A 24,395-nucleotide genomic window follows, 5' to 3' on the forward strand; every position below is an offset into this window, starting at 1 on the left:
CGGATTTTCTGTCTTGCAAGCTAGACCTTTCTACATGTACATGCAGGCCAATTTGTAGAGATCAAAAATGGTTAGAGGCATGTGAATTGCCATACTTTTCATAGCATTTTTCTTTTTGAAACGTCTTAAGATGCAACATAACTCTTTGAATCTGTTCAGAATCAGTGCTTTTTCCACCGTCACCATTTTGTACACCTCCTAATTGGCACAATATTTATTATTTCTCGCTGGAACTTCTGTCTGAAAAAAAACAAATTTCTGGTGACAATTTGCCTTTAAAAGATTGCTACGGTGTCACAAAACGTTCCTTTAAAGTCTCTTTAATGGAACAGGTGTACCTTTTCTGAATAAAAGTGCTCCTCCCTATCCTGTGGTTGATTCATTTTGTTGATTAAATTCTTAACTTCTGGGTCAGAAACTATACCTATTAGTCTTACCTGTATTTCAAGATGATGGTGGGAACACATTTCATTTACAAATTGACATCCCATTGAACAAATAACATCAAGAAAGCTTCCCTTAATGTGGAAAGAAATATCTTTATTTGGCTATTTAGGCTCACCTATTACCTGGAAGATTCTAGAGCAAATTATATCCTTGCCACTTTTCAAAATGTATTTGATTTTCAGATCTAAGGGTGAGAATTCCTCTGGTCACTTTGTGGAGCGATGTCATAAATGCATTTGTTAAGATTTCCTCTGTTTGGTATTTCTATTGAAATCGTAAACACACATTCTAAACCATTGCATTTCATGATTTTTCTAGAAGCGTCAAATAAAGGAAATCGTCACAAACACATTTACTGCCACTAAACACTGCAACTTAAGGAACCTCACAGTGTCATTACGGAAGTCAAACATTTTTACATTTTCCTCCAGAGCTACAGGTTCTCATAAAAAAGTGAGCAAATGCAACGTAAAACAAAACAATCTCTATTTACATCACTAGCAAACAAACAGGAGGGTGCGTGCAATATTTTTGTATTTGGGAAGGGGTGTCGTGTGATCAAACTAAAAAATGGGCCATTTTAATATATGTATTGGGAAAGCAAAAGTAAAGGAAAATTTAAAAAAAGCATATTATTTGCCTGTCACGTGGCTGATCTCTCTTTTCCTTTTTTTTCTCTTCACGGTGACATCTGCTATCAGGCTAAGCAGGTGTTCCTGTGTAAACGAACGTGGCCTGTTTGTGTTTCACTGTACTTGCTACTGCACAGTCAAATGAGCAGTGTGATTAAGAATCCTGTAAATTTTTGAAAAGGGACGGATGGCTGCCCTACTAGAACCTAATTACAAAGCTCGAACATCCGCGGCTCGGTGCTATCGTTGCAGCGGCGAACAGCAGAAATTAATAATATATAGTGGCATCATTCTTGCAATTTATAAATGAAGTAAAGTGGGGGAGGATTCTGCTGATGCGCTGTTTTGTGTTAATTTTGCAAGATTGAATAGAAATTGGAATTTTAGTGAGGTGAAACCTCGCTGACATGCTCCTGCAAGTTGCGAACATGGGATTAACGCTGAATCTTAAATGTAATGTCCCTGTGATTTGAGCGGTGCAATTTTAATCGACGAAGCTCGAGCCATCCAGCTGAGAGGTGTGTTGCGGCTACACCTGGTTTGAAGTCTCTGAGGAAGTCTGCGACGGGGCTGCTTAATGTTACGATGTAGTGAACTATGTCTGCCTCTCCTAAAGAAATATCATTGTAATAGCCTTCTGTGATAGTCATTGATTTGATAACTTTACCTTACTTATGTTAAAGCATTCAATGAGTTGAACTAACTCTGAGGAAAATGGTTTCTCTGAGCTACCAGCAAGCACTCCTGCCTTCCTCAAGGCCCAAGCAAGCAGGGCAGAGACCCCAGTCCTGCTGAATAAGTACGGAGGGGTAAAAGCCACACCTCTGCTTCTCCTATCAGCGAGAAGAAATGGCACCCAGTCACTTACTAGCTTTTATATTTATCACAACACACTGGGTAAATGTGTGTTTGCTTTTATCGCATTAATAGCTACATAACGTAAGGAAAAATTCATTTAAACGTAAGAATTGTGAATATTGTTTTCATAACTACTGCAGTTGTATATATTCTTTAAATGAATAAATCACTGCAATTTTACGTATTCTGTAAATTAACAAAAACAAACGACTGAGTTTAAAGCAGTTTGAAGGTCTGAGCCGTCCAGATGTTGTAAACTGTACAAACGTAGGAGATGATCTCAAACCGTCGATTATGTAACTGCCTTGTACCTTACACGTGGCTGTCTTTTATTATAAACGAGGATGTCGTTTTGTTACAGCGTATTTTTTTAAAATTGAAATCACGGTCGTAATGGCAATGGCACCAAATGTCAAAATCCATGGTCTGTCACAGACCCTATTTACAAGCAAATCTGTGTTGCTTTTGCTGTGACTTATCTCTGTTGCACCATGTAACTGGGGGAGGGAGGGGGACAGAGACACACATAGTACAAACTATCCTACAAATGTCAGTTTATTTCACAGTCTGTACAGCTCTTTCACAATAATTGGAAACACAATTTGGCAAGAAAACAACTGCATTTCAGAGTTTTAAACAAAAATCAGACCAGTTATTCGAGTCAATTTTGCACACACAAGATCATTTTTTAAAAATTAATTTTTATGTAGAAGGGTTAAGAATCACAGATCAGGTTCAAATTCACAGGACTTGTGACCTCCATAACCTCTGATAAAATAACATCCTTAAATATATGTAACATATAAATGTCCACACAGTAGTGGTGAGTAGCATGACCTTTATTAATGTCACATGTTGGAGGATTTCATGCTACAATATGGAGATATGTTGTGGCAGAAATCTTTTTGTTCTTTTCTATGACTTTTGCCATGTAAATTCATGATTTAGTCCTTTTAAGAGTCAGAGTTGGGGTAAATGCATAAACCAGTTGGAAGTCACAACAGATGTCAAGCCTGTGTGTTGTCACGCTACATCTGTGTGACACAATACGACATCATGCCCCATTGTTGCCCTCTCCTTCGCCACCTGACTCTTCCCCCTTGACTCCCCATCTTGAGAGTTGGTTTAATTGTACCGTTACTGTTGAAAAAAAAATCATTCAGTATGGAACTGAAAACACCCTGAATTAAATTTTTTAAAATACATTAGGTATCAAATTACTAAAAGTGTCGATAAGACTCAGAAACCTTAGTGGTCCAAATGATAGCTTTACAGCACGAAGCAGCTTCCTCTGCCACTTAAGGCAGAACATTGGATACCCGGGTTGCTGAATTGAGGGGCATAGAGTGATGCCACTAACCATGAAGCTTGAGTAGTTCATAAAAGTCATCTGGACTTCAAGGCCAGATCGCAGCCTGTAGCACATTCCTGGGTGACTGTCTATTTATATTAATTATTTATTTGGCTATAAAAGAAAGAAAGAAGAAAGAAATTGCATTTATGTAGTACCTTTCATGACCTCAGGACATCCCAAAGTGCTTCACAGCCAAAGAAATATTTATTTTTCCAAGCGTAGTCACTGTTGTAATATTGAGAAATGCAGCAGCCAATTTGCATACAGCGAGGTCCTACAAACAGCAGTGGGATAAATGTCTGGATAATCTGCTTTTTAAGGATGTTGGTTGAGGGATGAGATCTTTTATATCCACCTGAGAGGGCGGTTTAATATCTGATCTGAAAGATATACCATGTGTGCAATTTGCAAAAATGTTTTGGGGCACCATTAATGGCCCAGTGAGTATCATAGTATAGTACAGCACAGGAGGAGGCCATTTGGCCCATCATGCCATGCCAGCTCTTTGAAAGAGCTATCCAGTTAGTTCCATTCTCCTGCTCTTTTCCCCATAGCCCTGTAAATTTTTTCCCTTCAAGTATTTATCCAATTTCGAAAGTTACTATTGAAATTGCTTCCACCATCCTTTCAGGCAGTGCATTCCAGATAATTACAACTCGCTGTGTAAAAAAATGTTTCCTCATGTCGCCGCTAGCTCTTTTGCCGATCACCTTAAATCTGTGACCTTTAGTTACTGACCCTTCTGCCACTAGAAACAGTTTCTCCTTATTTACTCTGTCAAAACCGTTCATGATTTTGAACACCTCTATGAAATCTCCCCTCAACCTTTTATGTTCTAAGAAGAACAACCCCAGCTTCTCCAGTCTGTCCACATAATTGAAGTCCCTCATCCAAGGCACCATTCTTGCAAATCTCTTCTGCACTCTCTCTAAGGCCTTAATATCCTTCCTAAAGTGTGGTGTCCAGAATTGACCACAATACTCCAGCTGAGGCCTAACCAGTGTTTTGCAGAACATCCTTGCTTTTGTACTCTATGCCTCTATTAATAAAGCCCAGGATCCCATATGCTTCTTTAACAGCCATCTCAACTTGTCCTGCCACCTTCAAAGATTTGTGTACATACACCCCCAGGTCTCTCTGCACTCCCTTTAAAATTGTACCATTTGGTTTATATTGCCTCTTCTCATTCTTCCGACCAAAATGAATCACTTCACACTTCTCTGCGTTAAATTTCATCTGCCATCTGTATGCCCATTTCATCAGTCTGTATATGTCCTCCTGAAGTCTGTTACTATCCTCCACATTGTTTACTACATTTCTGAGTTTTGTGTCATCTGCAAACTTTGAAATTATATCCTGTATACTCAAGTCTGGGTCATTAATATATATCAAAAAGAGCAGTGGTCCTAATACTGACGCCTGGGGAGTGCCATTGTATACTTCCCTCCAGTCTGAAAAACAACCACTCAGCATTACTCTCTTTTCTATCCCTTAGCCAATTTTGTATCCATGCTGACACTGTCCCTTTAATCCTATGGGCTTTAATTTTGCTAACAAGTCTATTATGTGGTACTTGATTAAATACCTCTTGAAAGTCCATATACACAACATCAACCGCACTACCTTTATCAACCCTTTCCGTTACTTCATCAAAGAATTCAATCAAATTAGTCAAACACAATTTTCCTTTAACAAATCCGTATTGACTTTCATTTATTAGCCCATACTTTTCCAAGTGCCAATTAATTTTGTCCCGGATTATTGTCTCTAAAAGTTTCCCCACAACTGACGTTAGGTTGACTGGCTTGTAATTGCTGAGTTTATCCCTCTCTCCTTTTTTGAATAGGGGTGTAACATTTGCAATTCTCCAGTCCTCTGGCACCATCCCCATATCTGAGGAGGATTGGAAGATTGTGGCCAGAACCTCTGCAATTTCCACCCTTACTTCCATCAATAATCTAGGATGCATCCCATCTGGACCGGGTGACTTTTCTACTTTGAGTGCTGCCAATCTTTTAAGTACCTCCTCTTTCCCTATTTTTATCCCATCCAATATCGCTACTACCTCCTCCTTTACTGCTACAATGTCTTCTCTAGTGAAGACAGATGCGAAGTATTCATTTAATACCTCAGACATGCCCTCTGCCTCCACAGGAAGATCCCCTTTTTAGATGAAATAAACAGACTAGAGAGGCACAAGTTTGATCCCTGGTCTATGCTGAGTTAACTGTTCTCAGCTGGGCGACAATAGGGGTACTGCAACTAGCCTTATCACTGCAGGTTAGGGAAGGGAAAATTACCAGCAAGAGGACGGGTGTGGAGAATAATTGGTGAGCAAATAAAACATTTTTTTTCTACAGTTGGCAGGAATATTCTAGAGTCTCAGTACCATCAAATGGTGGTCACAGATTTATATTGCGATCCTTTGCAATACTCTTACTGCAGATGTGTAAGAAAATGCAGACAATTGCAAATTATTTCTGTATGTAGAATATATCAAATTAATGATACGTCTCTGTTAAAATTGGATATACAGTTCAGTTTAGTGTTATTAGAAGCAAAGATCACAGAATACAAACAAGGTGCCTGCAACATTCTGATGGAGGATATAGGGTGAAGATAAGTTTGGGTTCCACTATGATTTTCATCGCATCGATCCCCCCTCCCCCACCTCTTGATCAAAAAGCTTGCTGGCACTCATAGTCAAAACTCACACAACTTACGTGAGGTACATGATGGTGACGAGTGTCTATGAAGCTATAGCCTAGTAATCGGTGGACACTTTCAGTAGAGGAGGGGAGTGGTGAGTGAAGCTATCATGACTGGGACATCTGGCCAGTTTTCCCCTCCCCAACATTGGTAATGAGGCCATTTGTGGCATCTCTACTATCAGTCAGCGAAATGCTAAAAGTGCAGTACGAAAGAGCTGTGAAAATAATGGCACATGTAAGTGAGTACCATAGGTTAAAGATGCCTACAATTTAAAATAGTCGTACTTGCATTTAACGATATAATTTAAAGGGACAATGTCGGTATTTAAAATCGTACAGCAAGACAGCATATAATGTTTATACACGGTGGAAGACACAGTAATGCCTTCCAATACACCTCTGCTTATGTCTGGTGCTGCAGACTTATATTTTGTTTACCAAGATACTTATTGGACCTTCTATTAAAGGAGGACACACTGCAGTAGATGTCACTCAGCTGCAGTCCAAAGTTGCCACAATGTCCAACAATTCTCCATTGCAGTTTGCTGAGCAAAGGGGGTTAGAATGGGGTTTCTGTCTGTTCTTGGAACTGTGACTGTCTGAAAGATCCCTTTAACGTGGCATTGCTGCCCCTTTAAAAAAAAAGTACTTGTAAAGGATGTGCCTTTTTCTGATGATAACAGTGTAAAAATAACATGGATGTGACAAACTGTTTTTGCAGATATTTTAAATGAAAGCTATAGCTCATGTGCCTGCAGGGCAGACTAGATAGCTTTTCCTAGAGTTGGGGAAACATGTCAGAAAGTCCATGAATAGATTGAGTTGTTTCAGTTTAGAAAACAGATTGTCACCTCGATGGCCATTCTTACATAGTTTGTACACAAGGTAATCTTCTTTGCAGCAATGTAGCACACGTTTGAAACTGAGCACTGGCTGCTCCACTGTGGGCACTGCCTGCACCACTATGAGCCTGCCTGCTCCACTATGGGCACTGCCTGCACCAGTATGGCACTGCCTGCATCACTATGGACACTGCCTGCACCACTATGAGCACTGCCTGCACCACTATGAGCACTGCCTGCACCACTATGAGCACTGCCTGCACCACTATGAGCACTGCCTGCACCACTATGGGCACTGCCTGCACCAGTATGGCACTGCCTGCACCACTATGAGCACTGCCTGCTCCACTATGGGCACTGCCTGCACCAGTATGGCACTGCCTGCACCACTATGAGCACTGCCTGCTCCACTATGGGCACTGCCTGCACCAGTATGGCACTGCCTGCACCACTATGAGCACTGCCTGCTCCACTATGGGCACTGCCTGCACCACTATGAGCACTGCCTGCTCCACTATGGGCACTGCCTGCACCAGTATGGCACTGCCTGCACCACTATGAGCACTGCCTGCTCCACTATGGGCACTGCCTGCACCAGTATGGCACTGCCTGCACCACTATGAGCCTGCCTGCACCAGTATGGCACTGCCTGCACCACTATGAGCACTGCCTGCTCCACTATGGGCACTGCCTGTACCAGTATGGCACTGCCTGCACCACTATGAGCCTGCCTGCTCCACTATGAGCACTGCCTGCACCACCATGGGCACTGCCTGCATCACTAGGGGCACTGCCTGCATCACTATGGGCACTGCCTGCACCACTATGGGTACTGCCTGCACCACTATGAGCCTGCCTGCTCCACCATGGGCACTGCCTGCATCACTAGGGGCACTGCCTGCATCACTATGGGCACTGCCTGCACCACTATGGGTACTGCCTGCTCCACCATGGGCACTGCCTGCATCACTAGGGGCACTGCCTGCACCACCATGGGCACTGCCTGCATCACTAGGGGCACTGCCTGCATCACTATGGGCACTGCCTGCACCACTATGAGCCTGCCTGCTCCACTATGGGCACTGCCTGCATCACTATGAGCACTGCCTGCACCACTATGGGCACTGCCTGCTCCGCCATGGGCACTGCCTGCATCACTAGGGGCACTGCCTGCATCACTATGGGCACTGCCTGCACCACTATGAGCACTGCCTGAATCACTATGGGCACTGCTTGCTCCTCCACTATGAGCACTGCCTGCACCACTATGGGCACTGCCTGCACCACCACGGGCACTGTCTGCATCACTAGGGGCACTGCCTGCACCACTATGGGCACTGCCTGCACCACTATGGGCACAGCCTGCTCCACCATGGGCACTGCCTGCACCACTATGGGCACAGCCTGCTCCACCATGGGCACTGCCTGCACCACTATGGGCACTGCCTGCACCACATTGGGCACTGCCTGTTCCACTTTGGGCATTGTCTGCACTACTTTGGGCACTGCCTGCTCTACCATGGGCACGACTTGCACCACTATGGGCACTGCCTGCTCCAGTATGGGCACTGCCTGCACCAAAGTAGGTGTGGCCTGCTCCAATCTGAGCAATGCCTGCTCCACCATGGGTACGGCTTGCTCCAACATGGGCACTGCCAGCTCCACCATGGGTACTACCTACTTCACACGGGTACTGCCTGTTCCACTGCAGCCACTGTCTGCTTTCACACTTCATTCTCACCATCTCAACAATGGAAATAGCTTTTTGGGAGGTGAAAAGTATAACAGTGATAAAAACTATTTTACAGGATTTCTACATGTCCACTTCACATCCTTCTGAGGTTATTTTTACCTCTCCTTAGGTTCCTCTTCTACCCCATGCACTATTATCCCACTGAGGGACCTCTCCACCACCACCACCATACACTATTACCCAACGGTCCAGGTTATCAAAGACTAGTGGTCATAAATTGATCCTATCATGAATGATTTAATATTAAACCTTGAAAATCATCAAATTTGAAAGAAATCCAATGCTAACAGAGATCTGTTCAGGGGGCTTGACTGCAGCTTCAACAAAATATAATTCTTAATGGTTTGAATCACAGCAACCAAAAAGGAACAGCACAAAGAGTTAAACATAATACCTGGAGACACGGTGGGCTGAAATCTTAACAATTTTTATAAGAAAAAACTTTATTGGTTTGCACACCTTTGGTAAAGGTTTCATTGAATCTATAATTCAAGATGCTGAGTCAAAAGCTAAAACATAATTTCTTTTTGTTTGCCAGAAAACCGAGCTTCTTTGGGATTCAAAATGTAAAATCATTTGCGTGAAATTTGTTTGTGTGCAATGCACAGAGTACATGGTGAAAAGGGAGGGTGACATTAGGATTTTGGAGCTCATTTTACAAGTAAGATAGGGGCTCTTAAGTCAAATGCAAAGCAGTTAATGGGAGCTTACAAGGGTCTTCCAAAGTGGGGTGCAATCTGTGTCCACTTCCTTGGCGCACTTTCTCTGTCACGTGCGCAGAACTGCAGATGTGAGCTGCTTTGAGGTGTGCCGAAGACTTTCTTTTTAATCGTGGGGAAAGAATTAAATGTCAAAGGTGACTGAGCTTCTTCATGGCATCACAAGCAGGCCATTCGCTTCGAGAGAGAGAGAGAGAGAGAGAGCGCAGTTACCGTGACATCATAAAGAAAGTGTCGTTTCTTGATTAACAATAACAATTTTTTTCTTTCGTGCTTTTCTCAGTCTACACGTGTGATTTGCATTTTAAACGAGTGATTCGGGTCAGATCTTTCTTCGCTTTCTGGCAGTTCTGAGGGTCGGGACACCTTGGGAGCTGAAGCAGAGTTCTGTTAAGGAATATCAAAAGGCCAGAGCTTTCTTCTTCAGAATATATAGGCTTGTGTAGCAACCTGGGGGGATGTGACAGTGGAAGTGTCCCTGGGAGTCCCCGTTTCTTGAAAAAAAATTGATGGGAGTTCCCGCTTTGTAGTGATGTAGGTACCTGTGTTCCTGACAACCAGGAACAGCATGGTGGTGACTCAACCTGGCCCCATTCATTAAAGGTGGATTCGGCTGGGATTTAGAGGGCTTGTAGGGCAGACCAGGCCAGCATTACACAGACAAGCAGACATTACATAATTTTCTCTCTTTTTTTAAGGAAGGGGGTGAGAGAAAACTCTGGAGTAAAAATTACAGATTGAAAGTGTTTTATAAAAATTATTATTGTTAAAACAAATGGTTCCACTTTAAAATAAGACTTGTCACTCGTGTTCCAATGCTGCTACCTTCAGCATCTGTTTGAGCTGTCTTGCCAAAAAGGTGTGGGTCTTTGTGAGTGGGGGGGGGAAACAAAACAACACAAAAAAAAAGGGAAAGAAAAAAAAACTTCATTGTAGGACTGAGACGGGGGCAGCTTTAGTGGTGTTGGATCCCTTTCATCATTGGTGAAAATTACACACTCCCTCACGGATACATGATAATTATACATTTCGGCACACAGGAACTTGACAGTGCTCCAGAAATGTGACAGAAAGATGCCCGGGCACCAAGCAGAACAGCTTTTTTTTTTAACTTGCCGCAGTCAGGAGGTTAAAGGGGAGGATCAGCTGGCTGTTGTGCTGGGCTTTATGAATTCACATTATTCCTTGTTTACCTCGCTGGGCGCAGTGATATGATTTGCGCAATACGAGGTCGCAACATGTTACTTGGGACGACAATTTGCTGATTCAAGAGGGCGATTGTGTCTGGTGCCAGTCAGTCGCAATTAGGAAAGGCATCAGGGAGGCCTGGAGTAGCTGCAATGTCTTGGGCCCAGATTCATAGAAATCAGCTCACCTGAAACTAATTGTCACAACAGAGTCCTTATGCAAATGAGCCCCGGGGTTAGCGTGGGAAAAGAAAAACTGTCGCAAAGATAGGTGACCTGCTGGGCAGGGGGTCCGTTCAGGGGAATTCTTTGTTTGAGGAGTAAAAATTGTTTCCCTTTGTTTAAATCCTGGAGTGAAAAGGAAAAAGAATCACAGAAAATCCAATGTAGCCAGTGGTTTGCATTACTCAGAGCATATGTATCACATCCAAAGCAAAAATGCAATGCACTTTATTTTTCTTTTTTTCTCTTTTTATTTCAAATAACAGAATGAACCATTATGTTCCAAGAAATTCCTTCAGCTCTTTGTTCTTACTTGGAAACTCCCCCCACCCCCTCAAAAAAGTATTTACTCTTCCTGTAAAAGCATAATATCTTTTGTAAGCTGGCTTTCAAAAGCTTCAGACTACAACATCCAGGCAGATGTTGTTTTAATGCACGTCAGACTGAAAAATATATATATTTTTTAACAAAATGTCATATTGTTAAATGAAGAATGCTGCAGGGTCATTTTTTCCAATTCTTCAGAGAGTTGAGAGCAGCCAAACATGGTATTGTTTAGTAAAGTTGTCCTCTTTGGAAATGATAATATATTGGTGAACCAGCACAGGGAGTCTGGATGAAATGAAGATTCTGCATAAAAAGCTCTGATTTTATACACAGTGTCAGCCATCTCATTCCCAATGTTGATTTACATGCCGTTTTTTTTTCTCCCAGAGTCTGGGCAGCTAGCAGGTGTTTCAGTCGAAGGTTAGTCTGCCACAGCTCATGTGTCTGTAGTCTTTAATCAGCAAATTCAACCACAGATTTGGTGAGTGTGCGCTGCACGTGGGTGTGTGTTTGTGTATCTGTGTGTGTGTTTGTGTTCGTTTGTGTTCGTGTTTGTGTTTGTGTATTAGTTTGTGTGTGTGGGTTTGCGTGTATTTGTGTGTGTGTTTGCATGTGTTTGTGTGTGTATGTGTTCATGCGTGTGTGTTTGTGTGCGTTCGTGTTTGTGTTTATGTTTGTGTGTGTCCGTGTTTGCCTGTGCTCGTGTTTGTATTTGTGCGTGTTCGTGTTTGCCTGTGCTCGTGTTTGTGTGTGTTTGTGTTTGCCTGTGCTCATGTTTGTGTTCGTGTTTGCCTATGCTTGTGTGTGTGTGTGTGTGCGCGCGCGTTTGAATGTGTGTGTTTTCGTGGCCAGAAGTTTTGAGAATGTTTCTAATAGCTGCTAGATGATAAATTCACACCTCAAAAGTTTTTTTCCTGGTGTTGGGTGGGGAATGGGGGATGGTTGTGGGTTAGACTCTTTCATCACAGCGAAAGGGTAAAATAAAAGTATGCATTTAAACCTACTGCTGACTGTATTAAGGATTTGAATACATTGCCATCTGTGGGTTGATCAAACATAATAATACCTCCTTGCATAAATTTTAATAATATTTTTTCTGACTTTCATATAAGGGGTATGTTGGGAAATACTGTATGAAAGTAATTTCATTTGAAAAACTGTGAAATGAGTACACAGGGAGTTGTGTCCTATATATGCAATAAATTAGACTGAAGCAGAGCATTGATATCAAATCGCCCCTGTCAGATTGCAGTTCACAAGCGTCAGTCTGGCTCCATTTGTAAACTGGTTGCTGTTACCATTGTCATCGTTCCAGTTTTGTACCCCAGCCATTCCCAATTTTATATCCTCCTTTTTTCCTCACTCTCTGTCTCTTCCTGCTCCTGTCATCTTAAATAATTTCAGCAAAATAAGCGGCTCTTCTGCAGCAGCTAGGAAGCGTTCTGCTGCTAACTCATCAAACTTTAATCGTAACTGCATCTTAGTTTTTGAATAAAGAACACTTAAAAAATTTAGATGCAAATTATTTTGCATTATTCATGCCCTCGGTGTCCTTGTAGATTTAAACACTTCTGAGGCCACCTTGATTCCAGTAATTACCTAGGCACTTGCTGCTCTGTCATGAATAAGGTATTTCATACAAGCAAAGTACGTGCCCGATGAGCTTTTAAAGTCGCTTTACACTGAACTTGTGTATTGCTTCGTGTGCATGAGTGAGCCTAACATGCGTCGTGATCTGTCTCAGGTGGTGAGAGGCTGACTGTGCATCCAGGAGTGATGTGATGGAGACTGAGTGTCTTCCTGCACATGGTCGCTCTCTTGCTGCAAAAACTTAAGAAAAATAGTCAACACTTGCAGTCAATCATCGTTACTACACAGTGGTATAATTAATATTTAATCATTTTAATAATGTTGTGTAGCTTGCCTGTATAGTTTAGCATATAGGACATTAGTTTACCTTTTCCCTTACTGAGCCCAGTAGTGTCCTTTATCATATAAAATGGACGCCTCACTCTGGGCATTGTTTATAGTTTCCCGTTGCTGGTGGAAGACAAGTTATCAAATCTTAAAATTTTTAGAAATTACCTTATCCATACCTCAGTCTAATAAAAGGTTTAAAAATAAATAAGTAACCTGACAGAAAATTAGGTAGATGGAACAGATTGAAGTTATTTATTTGCATGTTAAAAAAAAGCCCTTTTTGGTGCAGTAAGAGGTAGAATCATGTTTCAGTCACAACATAGAAATAACATTTTAATACCTGTCCTTCTAATTATACACACAGTGTACTGTGCTGTACACTTTCTACAGATCTAATTTTCTTCTATAGATTCTCCCATTTATTTTTTCAAACTGATGTCACTGTTTTATTATCCTTTCCCTCCTACTGTCACTTTTTAAAATTTATTTTACGCAAACTGTTAATAGCTGTGTACGGTTTAATTATTATTTTCTTACCACCCAGTCAGATCCAAGTGTTCACAGCTCTCTCTAAGCAAAAAGATCTCCATAAAATGACAGCAGCAGTCCTCCGCAAATGTAGTTGCACTGTTACTTTTTCATTGACGCGAGGTGGTTTTGGGTGCACATCGGTGCGAAAGTGGCAGTATAACGTGGGTGTCAAATCACCCGTTGCTTTGAGTTTGTATTGGCTACAGTATAACTCCAGTCTGTGATAAACATCTTACTGGGACTGAACCCTGTTACAGTCCAACTGAGGCTTATTCTCACTTTTTTTTTCTCTCCTCTGACTGGAAGACTGAAAGTGCTGATTACAGGATGCCGCTGTATGTGCACATTTTCTGTCAAATAAATTAGAAAGTACAATTCGAGGAAGCGGAAGAACCAGATAGTGTTTATTCATTAGCAATAAGCAATGAAGAAACCGAACAATGAAGATCTCGAACAATTTTATAGTGGTGCAAAAATCGTGAAGTATCAAGCAGCCTTCAATGCATTGTTCACTAATATCACCGTGATAGTTGGAGATTGGATTGAAAAGTCTAAAGGAATTCATTTCTCCACATAGAACATTATTTAACATAAACTGTTTGTGGTTTTGAACTACATTCAAACCCAGAGTTGCTCAAAATTGTTTCAAATCACTCCAATTGTTGCAGAGCTGGTCTGTAGTGTACTAGTGACTGAGAGGGGCTGTAGCATGTTATTGTATCTCAGTCTAGTTGCTGTACAAATGGCCTTTGGTAAGATGGTAACTGAGAGGTTAAGTCTGGCTCTTTCATCATACAAGCTCTAAATAACTAAGACTTGCTAATGCACAATATTTATAGCTTCCACCTGAGAGTTGTCCTGGTGCTTGTTTAATACAGCTGTCTGGCCTGGAAATATCTGGAATATTGAGACTTGTAACTGAAGAAAATGAGGTAAATGGGAAAGGATTGAAGTTGTTTATTTGCACATAAAACTCTTTTTTTTCCTGTTGCTGCTGTATGAGCTAGAATCATTGTTTCAACCACAGTCTAAGCTGGACTTCAGCATCTGGCCTTGTAATGATATATCTACATCCAGCATAGTGTTTGTTACCAAATCCACGCGGTTGGACTTAATATGTTGAAGTTAAATTCTGTTAGCAATAAACCTTATTAAATGTACGTCTTATTTATGCCATGAACTGTTTTGAGTAAGGTACAATCTAATATTGTGGGGCTTTGTGGGAGATAGCAGCACACTATAAAAAGAAAAAGAACTTGATTTTATATAGCACCTTGTCATTCATGTCTCTCAGAAACATCGCAAAATGCTTCACATGCAATGAATTACTTTAAAGTACTTTCTTTGTTGTTATGTTGGCAAATGAGGCAGCCATTTTGCGCACACCAGTGTCCCACAAACAGCGATGAGATGAACGTACAGTTAATCTGTTTTTTGGTGATTTTGGTTGAGGGAAGAATGTTGACCAGGATACTGGGAGAACTCCCTACTTTTCTTTAAATAGTACCATTTAAATGTCCACCTGAACAGGTGAATGGGCCATCCTGCAGGGGTCTTGTGATCGGGGTAGGGGGGGGCGGTGGGGAGGGAGAGGGGTGCTGAGGTCGAGGCAGGAGGGGAGGCGTGGGGCTTGTGGGATCTGGAGGAGCACCTATGCTCCCAGAAATAAAGTAAAATAAATAAATAAATTTAAAACTTACCTTTTTGGGCCTCTTCTGGCCCCATTCTCCGCCACTGGGTTGGTCCAGCAGGAAACTCACTGCCACTTCCCGCTCAGGCCATCTAGTAAAAATTGCGTCATTGGGACCTGATATGAATATATTAAAAAGGACCCTCCGACTTTAGGCAGGTCTCCTTGTCGCCTACTCAGTTAAGTAGGTTGCAATCGTAGAAGGTGGGCTTCCGGTGGCTCCAGGTCAGGTAGGTGACCTGGGCGATTTCAACTGCCCACCTGCCTAGTTCTGCTGGTGATTTTAACCCAATCCACCCAGTTCTGCTGGGTGAGTTGAGTTCAAATCACCCCCTATATGTCTGACAAAGATGTAAAATAAAGTGAATTGCCAACTCACTCCAAATTAAGCCCAGGATATATGTTTGTCTGATACAGAAAATATTCCACTCAGGATCTTGGCAATAAAGTTTACAGGATAAGGACTCTTGTGCAGTATATCTAGAACCCCAGAGGTGACCATGTGATGCCTCCAAATTATTCAGTCTTTCTATTAAGAAAATAAAGTCTGGAATGTCAAAAGCTATTGGTGCATCAAATATATTCCTTCCAAAAGGCCATGTCCAATTCACACTGTTATGGACTTTCCACAAGTTCTTTAGTCTCCTGATAAATGTTGGGAAGCACAGGAAGAACTTCCAAGGAGAGAAGACTCTAGTGACATTTCAACCTGATCCCCAAAGGTAATCAAGCCAAAACTCCAGTGAATCAATCTAACATGGCAATCTATGGTATTGAACCCTTGCATTTCCCTCGGTGATAGTAAATTTCTGGACTAAATTTTATTTCTTTACTTCATGTTGATGTACAAAAGAAATGTGGCAGATCAACAAGTACCTTACGGCTAAGGTTCCAATATTAAAAAAAATCCTATCTTATTTTGCTGCAAGAGTATTTAATAGCAGCCATTGTTATTTTTGGAGCCTGCATTTAAATACCGCTATTGCTAAAAAAAAATGAATGAGAGGTAAAGTCAGCTCCAGAGCAGCTGCATATGTCAGCGGCTACTGAGCTTTAGTTTCAACCATTTTGGAATAAACGTTCACATAGAATTACATGGAATGTACAGCACAGAAACAGGCCATTTGGCCCAACAGGTCCATGCCGATGTTCATGCTCCACACAAGCCTCCTCCCTTCCTACTTCATCTAACCCTGTCATTCCATACAAGAGCTTTTAAAAAATATGTAAGGTGAAAATGTAATACAAAGTTGCATTTGGGAAGCTATTCAGACTATTGTTTCTTGCACATTTCAATTGGTAGTTGGTTGCTTGTAACTGTAGACCTCAATACAATTAAACCCAAAGACCGTCAATTATTTAAATAATTTTATGCTTATGCAGAACTAATATAAATACGATTTTGCTTTCAAATATAATTTCTCATAGTTAGCATATTGCCAAAGAGATTCCTCCCTGTGCCAATCTTTCCAAATACAAACAACTATGAATACTACCTGGTTTATAATACCATTTTTCAAAACAAGATTCCAAGAAGATCACATGTTTATTCACATTTCCCAAGCTCTGAGATAATGGTTCTGAAAATACTGCACTGGTTGTTAAATGATTATGGATCTTTGAATAAAATCTTAAAAATCATCTTTGAAGTTTCAAAGAAAGTATGTGTTCACACTTACTGCATAAATATAGGATAGTCACTAATAAATAAGGAATTCAGGAGAAACCTCAACTCAAAGGGTGGTGAGAATGTGGAACTCACTACCACATGGAGTGATTGAGGCAAATAGCATAGAGGCATTTAAGGGAAACCTAGATAAGCACATGAGGAAGCAAGGAATAGAAGGATATGCTGATTGGGTGAGATGAAGTAAGGTGGGAAGAGGCTCGTATGGAGCAGAAACACCGCCATTGTCCTGTTGGGCCGAATGGCCTGTTTCTGTGCTGTAAATTCTGTGTTGTGTGAAGTTTGTTGTTTGACACAAAAATCTGTTGACAATGCAGCTCAAGTAAGATCAAGAACTTTGTGCCCAGTTTAACATACATGTTTCTTTTATGCTGATGGAAATCAGACCTGGATTACATTAATTAAATTAAGTGTTTAATATTTTGTTTTTGGTGCAGGGCAAGCTTGTAGGCACATTGGGTTGCCATCTCTGGTTGGATGTATTTGTGGAGGTTTTATTGCATAACCTCCCACCTCTAACCGCTCCGCCCAGTCAAACAGCCTTTGTCCCATCTCCAATAATTTTATAACTACTAAATGAAAGTGTTTAAAGAAAATGAAAAAAAAAACACAATTTTTTTTAAGGCCCCTATGATTTTACTCCGGAGTTACTTGCAGCAGTGTCTAGGAGATTAATTTTTAATTCCTGGAGATTCCAGGACAATCCTGTAGGGTTGGCAACCCTACTTAATAAAGACATTCTATCCATCTATATCTATAGACATAATGGAATAGGAGGAGTTATAAGGCACTTTCAAGTGAAAATGGTCTTAGAAAGCATGAAACCAAAACTTGACTATTTTAGATGTTACACCCATACCATGTTCCTATCTTGTAACACCTTCCTGTCTAGTTTTAATACACTAATCTAGATAAATTGGGTTTTTAGTTAATGCGTAGGCTTGTTCTGCAGAGAATGTCACATCACTAATTTCACCCATTGTGATATGAAGTTTATCAAACACATGACTGACGGAAAGGAATTAGGAGCCCTTTTTAACAGTGAGGCATTGGGTAACTTTCTGCCTTGAATAAATGAACAGTAATTGTTGGAAAATCATACATTTTTTCTTCAGTGCACAAATGAATTGGATTGTAATCTAAATGTTTTGATGGGCCTCCCCTCTTCAAAGCACATCTGTGATACTGACTGAATGCGGGAGTTTTACTTTACTGAAGGGGGGCAGAAGAAAAAGTTTTTTTTCTCAGAGTAGACAGCATCAGGACAGGGGTCCACAATCCATCATGCCCTGCAGGCAGTGCACAGCTACCGGAGATACCAGCCAGAGATCAGTAGTTCCACAGACTCGACAGTGAAATCCAAGACGATTTATAACAACTAGGTAACGGCTTAGGCTCCGGCAGAACATTAAGTGAAACTTCATGCTGAGAGAGAGAGAGAGAGACTCTGGGACATGACTGACTTCGGAAGCAGGAGACCTAAGGTCTTCTGCTATTCTCTTGCACTGTCCCCTCTCTCTCCACCCCGTCGCAGTCTCGCATTCCTGGCTTGCTAGGCCCATGAGGAGGTAGATAAGGTAGACGCGGTCTGTCCACCTCCCTTGTCCATAGAAGGACAATGCCAGGAATGTCTGCAATGTGTTCTATTTTTGTCGCACCTATGTGTGGCCATCCATCTGGTCTTAATCAATCAGTCTCATCCCAAAGCTTTGTTGAACTACCAGCTGAAATAATATACTACTTCATCAGGATACAGCCTGAAGGATGGCGGCTGTGTAAATCCCTAGCCAGCGCATGTTAATTGTGGTTACATATCTGTGAACCTAGGAGCTAACAGGGAATTAGGGAAAAGGAAGGATTTATGTGATAGTGGTGGTGGCTGTTCCATTTTTTAAAAAAAAACTTGTGCGCACATTTTCTTAGGCAGAGGAACTCCACAAGAAAGGACGTCTGCATCACAATCACCACCTCAACCCCTTTTCTCGTGTCTATGTGAGTATTCTTTTCACGGTAGGACTTTTTGCTGCTGCCTAGGTAACTGCCTGGGAAGGTTGGAATATCTGATGACGGAGTTGTGATTGAGGGTCCTGACACAACCTTTGTTGTAATGAGGTGTTTGATGCGAATTCACTTCTACTCTTAAAACCAGTTCTCCTCACCGCCCGCTCCCCCCCACCACCCTTAAATAATGCCTCCTGCAAAGAAAACAACTCAGCTCAGCTTTTACCCAGAATGAAATATTAGTAACAACTTCGGGACTAAAGAGAACTTGAATGAAAATGTAATTCTTTTCGTGGAGCAGTTTGCGAACGTTGGTGTATGTGTAGCTGACAATGTATGTGCAGGGGAGGGCGAGTGCATAAGTGTTGTGTCACTTGTCTGTAAGTGAATGTGTGTGTAAGTATGCAAGAGTGTGTGCAGGTATGTATGTCGTGTACATATGAGAGAGAATGTGTCTGTGAGAGAGAGAGAAAGAGGGTGTAAGAATGTGTGTGCATGTGTGTGAGAGTACATGAATGTAACTGAATTACTACACTTGCTTTTGCTGTGACTTTTGTAGATCTAACCATTTGTTAACATTTCCTACAGCGCTGGCAGAGTTTGGAGAACATTGATGGAATATAATTTTTTAAGATTTGAGAGGGACAGGGAGGCCTTATTCAAGTATTACATAATTACATGAAAGATTTATTTTAAAAAGTTCCTGCCACCCCCACCCATCCAATTATCACCTCTCCTGAAGGTGCTAACTCATGCTAGTGCAAGGTTCTACAGCTGTTGGGTATCCTCCAGGGTCTTGCCCAAGTGGCCATTTTTCATGTGTGATTCTAAACAGGGAATGTCATCAAGATATTCAACTATTTGGGGAGTGGGAGGGGAGAGGACAGGGGAATTGCATACAGCTGGGCCTAAGCCTGACCTCACCTGATGTTCACAAATGCGCACTTTCCACCAGGGGTGACTGGACAGTGAGGAGGAGCAGAAACCTTGAGTCGTATTTCTCTCCCTAGTCCAGGGATGCTGAGACCACTTGTTGCACTGCGTACTGGCATCAGCTAAATTGGCACAGACTGGGGATTGGACCTGGGATTATTCTGGTCTGCGTTCAGTTGGCACCATTATATAAATATCTAGCTTACTATAATGTTAAAGGAGAAATATATCCTCACAGATTGCTCTATAATCCTGTGTATATTATAAAGGTACACTTATCTGTAGCCTTTCAATCGCTTCTTGCTATCCATGAATTAGAAAGAAAGATCTTTCATTTTATACAGCACCTTTCATGACCTTAGGATGTTCCAAAGTGCTTTGGAGCCAATGACGTACATTTTGAAGTGTAGTCACTGTTGTAATGCAGGAAAATTAATCATGAAATTTTGCTTTACTTGACATCATGAATGTGGACTGCTGCCCACAAACCACTGTCCCCATCCATGATGTCACCTGAGGATGTGATCTAGACAAAATGTCTGCCGCTAGGCTGCCTCAAACCAACAGTTTGTAAAATGAAAAACAGAGCAGCAAGAGGTGACTAAGAGACTCAGAGGCACCGATAAGTGTCCGGGTATCTCCCTTATAACATTTAGGATTATAGAGTAATTCAGTCGAATATAATTCCCCTTTAACTATCTATTTGTGGAATTCTTTCATTTTAAAAGTGTTTTCTAAGAAATAGGCAGCACTCTGCCATGCGACCTAAGTGGTAGTGACAAGCTAGTCAGTATAATTCAGCATGTGTCCATTATCATGTGTGGGCGATCAAAGCAAAACTGCTTGTAGCATCACACACTCACCACCAGCTCCTGACATAAAGTTATTCCAGACAGGCCTGATTAACTGGAATACTATATATATCATTTCATTATTTCCCCCCTTTAATTATTCACTCCCCAGTTTTAATGTACTGGTACATAATGCATGTATCATTTGTATTTGAATAAGTTACCGTACTTTTCTGATCATGCTTGTTTGCTCTAGCCTTCTGTTGAAGTCTGTTCGCATTCCATATGGTGTAAACTCCAGCATAAAAGGAAATCAGACCTGGGAAGTACATTCAGGATAATATATAGCGAGCAGCATGTTATAAAGCAGTAACTAACACACAGAGACAAGGGGTTCAGATCCTGTTGATAAACCACAAGAATGGGTTAGTCAATGTCATCTGAACTCCTGAGACTTGTTATTGCCTTGAAATACATGCCAAAATATATATGCTGCTTTTCATAGCATATAACCTTTTTTTGGAAACTTGCCTGGTGCGAGACATGCACAGGTAGCAGATTAAGTGGGGTGAGTGGATCACTTGGACTCACACAAGCAAATGACACTTATTGATGTACCACGTGACTCAAACCACAGCAGCAATATTGTACCAGGTCAGAAAGGCTGCAGTAATATTGTACTGTGCATCTTGGTTAGACAATTTATTTTCCTTCCTTAATGTGCTGACTCATGCTGAGGCACGGTCCCCATAGGCACTGGGTCCCCCTCCAATACTTTATCCAAGTGGCACAGTTGAGTGTCAGCGGAGCACCCGATGTCCACACAAGTGCAGCAGGAGTCACTGGATAACAATCAAAAGTGGGAACACTGGCTGATTTCTCTCTCCCCCAAACCCCTGCCCCCCAGTCTACTACTACTACTACTACTACTACTACTACAACAACAACAACAACAACTTGAATTTATACAGCACCTTTAACTTAGTAAAACGTCCCAAGGTTAGGAGCACTGAGGCCGATTTATTAGCTCCACCACTGCCCTACCTGAGATTCGTTGAATTAGCATAGACTGGGGATTCAATTTGGGACTTTTCTATTTTGCATAGCACGGTTCTATTCTAGGCTGTTGGTTTTACCAACTGAGCCACCTCTGATCGAATGGTATAGGGGAGTGCTGTGCTCTTATATGCGTTATAGCATCAGCAACTGACTCTGGTTTTCTGTCAATTTTTCTGTCAACATTTGTTTGCACTCTGAAATATTATGGCATAAAATTTGTTACCATTTTGTTTAGTATGCCAGAGCAACAAAATATAGCAAGCACGATCCATATACAGTGTCCATTTGGTTTTATTGCAAATGGCAGCACCAGCCTCACAATTTAATCGTTTCTTCACAGAATGTTAGCACTGCCATCGTTTTTCCCTCGTGAAGAAATACTCAAGTTACATGGCACGTGGTGTATTTTTATTTTCTCTTGATTTCGCTGTGTGCAAATAAAAAAAGATTTCACGGTTAAAATCGAAGCCAGGTATTGCTTGCTGCAGTTCAGTAATGGATTTGTACAGTTTACTGTAAATGAGATGCACCTGGACTAGACCAACGCAAGTCCAAAAAAATGTGCAGAGCTGGAGAGAGTGCAGCATTTCCCAGCTCCTCGGAGCTGGTGAACGACAAGTGTAGATAATTCCTTTATTTAAGGCTACGTGTAACTCATTGCACCTGCACACGCTGTAAGCAGAGACGCTTCTCAGCTCCTCCTTAAAGGAACAGCCTCCTTCATTCTTTGTGTGGGGAGGTTATGAATTAGCATTATCCTTCTGGAGGGTACTTTAACATATATATTTTTTAATTAACCCAACACGCCTCTAACCTTCCAATTTAACCACCTTGTAGATTAGCTTAGAGGAGGATTGGAAAACAAAATACTGTGGCAAGCCTATTGTATCTGTTACTGTACCGTGTAGATGTGCAGGAAGAATAGAGACAGTCTGAAGGCAGGCAACAAACAGCAAGCAATCATGCATTCAATATGCTGTTCCTGGAAAACAAGGGAGTTTGCCAGTCAGCACAGAAACAAAGTGCAGTTGCCCCAGACACTCCAGTGATGCAATGTACTGCCTGGAATAGTACTGAGCTGTACAGGACAGGAAGGCCCCAGGTTTGATCCCTGCTCTGTGCTGATTGGCAACCATTGGGGCACTAGGCCTTAGGCTAGAGAGGGGAAATAGCTGGCAGAATTCCTGTTCCTGATTGCTATCCAGTAACTGCTGACATGTGCACGTATGCTTATATTGGTTGAGGACAAGACCGGGCTAGCCTGCGATGCTTCCCACAGTCAAATATCTCAGTGATTCTTTCTGCCCAGGGTCGCAGATTAAGATTACCACTTGGATGAAGTAGCAAGGGCCCACAGAACAACACCTCAGCACAAGTCAGTGCCTTCAAGGGAGAAAATTGGAGTAGAAAATGCAGTTAATTTGCAAATTATTGATGATCGAATCAGATTCTTGTCAATTTTACCAGCAACAACCCTAATTATGGAATGCTGCTCCTCGAGAACAAATTGCAGAGAACAAGATATGTTTTCAGAGACTAATGATTATCACATATATCACCAGTCATCTCATAGTAAACCTGTATCGATGCCACAAACACCTTCAATCCCCTTCTGTGACCAGATGCTAGTTCAACGCAGAAACCAAAACAGGCTGAGAAAAGCAGCCGACCAAAAATTGTAACACAAAAAAAAGACACATATAACAATAATCGGTTTGGGGAAAAGCTACACTACTTTCAACTAAGGCTCCCACCCGGTCTGTCAACCACTTACCGAAGAAGAAGAAGAAAGGGTTAATAATCCACCAGCAGGAGAATTGCAAACAAAACGATCACACACAACAAAATTTACTTCAAACAGCCTCAGAACACAGGAAAATGTGCAAAATGTGAGATCAGGGAACACGTCCAGTACACATTGTAAAAACAACAGATAGCAGGGAGTGATTACAGGGCTGTAATCTAATCTCAGGGGTTCGGATGACGTCCAGAACCACTCGAGTGGTTTATGATGTCATCTGAAACCCTCCATTACATTGCAGTCTGTTAATTGCGGTGCCCATTCCTGCTTGTACAGGCCACTGAAATGTCAAAGGGGACACCTTTGTGATCTTAATAGTCTCCTTAGTTTCTGTTAATAGGAACATTTTTTTCTAAGGGGATCTCTTTCAGAAACCAGTTGATTCCTGCTATAAATCAGTCCTTGAGAGTTTCTGTTTGTAGGGTTGGCCTGATAAATGGCACAACTTTCATTAAAATATCCTGTTTATTAGGCTACAGCTGTACATTGAAAACATTGTAAGGACCCAGTAAGATTTGATTGCTTCTGATCTGAAAAGTAGTTTCATCCCCTTTTTGGTCACAAAACCAGTCATGTAAGAGCATAAAGACCTTGGTTTGTATCACAATTCTGTAACCATTTTGTTGTCATTCCAAGACCAAACACAGGATGCTGAAGAGAGAAAAGAGGTGTTTAGATGAATTTTAATTTAGAAACAATTGCTGAGCTGCTGGTGTGTCATAGGTTACATTCAAAGAAAATGACACTTCTTGACACCAATTTGCTGTAACACTTCATTCAGATTTTCATTGTAATGTGCTGTATTACCACCGGATATGTTAAATATCTAAAATATATATAGAAAGCGCCAACTAGAGCATTTTTTTGGTGTCTTTGTGGCTGGCAGAAGTAGAACAGCGTGCCGTTGCACCATCTCTTTGGTAGAGAGCC

At 41.5% G+C, this 24,395-nt stretch overlaps 1 protein-coding gene and 1 long non-coding RNA gene across 2 annotated transcripts in view; one reads left to right on the plus strand and one right to left on the minus strand.

The window, feature by feature from the left end:
* The window catches only part of zeb2b (zinc finger E-box binding homeobox 2b), a 129,419-nt gene that overhangs the window by 23,322 nt on the left and 81,702 nt on the right, over positions 1 to 24,395 (plus strand). The window lies entirely within an intron of this gene.
* LOC137323569 (uncharacterized) lies at positions 2,699 to 6,051 on the minus strand. Its single transcript, XR_010963395.1, has 3 exons — positions 6,015 to 6,051; positions 3,185 to 3,402; positions 2,699 to 3,077 (listed from the first exon to the last, which is right to left on the minus strand). It is a non-coding gene; the product is annotated as an uncharacterized lncRNA (long non-coding RNA).

Source organism: Heptranchias perlo, chromosome 7 (genome assembly GCF_035084215.1).
Source record: "Heptranchias perlo isolate sHepPer1 chromosome 7, sHepPer1.hap1, whole genome shotgun sequence".
Taxonomy (NCBI): Eukaryota; Metazoa; Chordata; class Chondrichthyes; order Hexanchiformes; family Hexanchidae; genus Heptranchias; species Heptranchias perlo.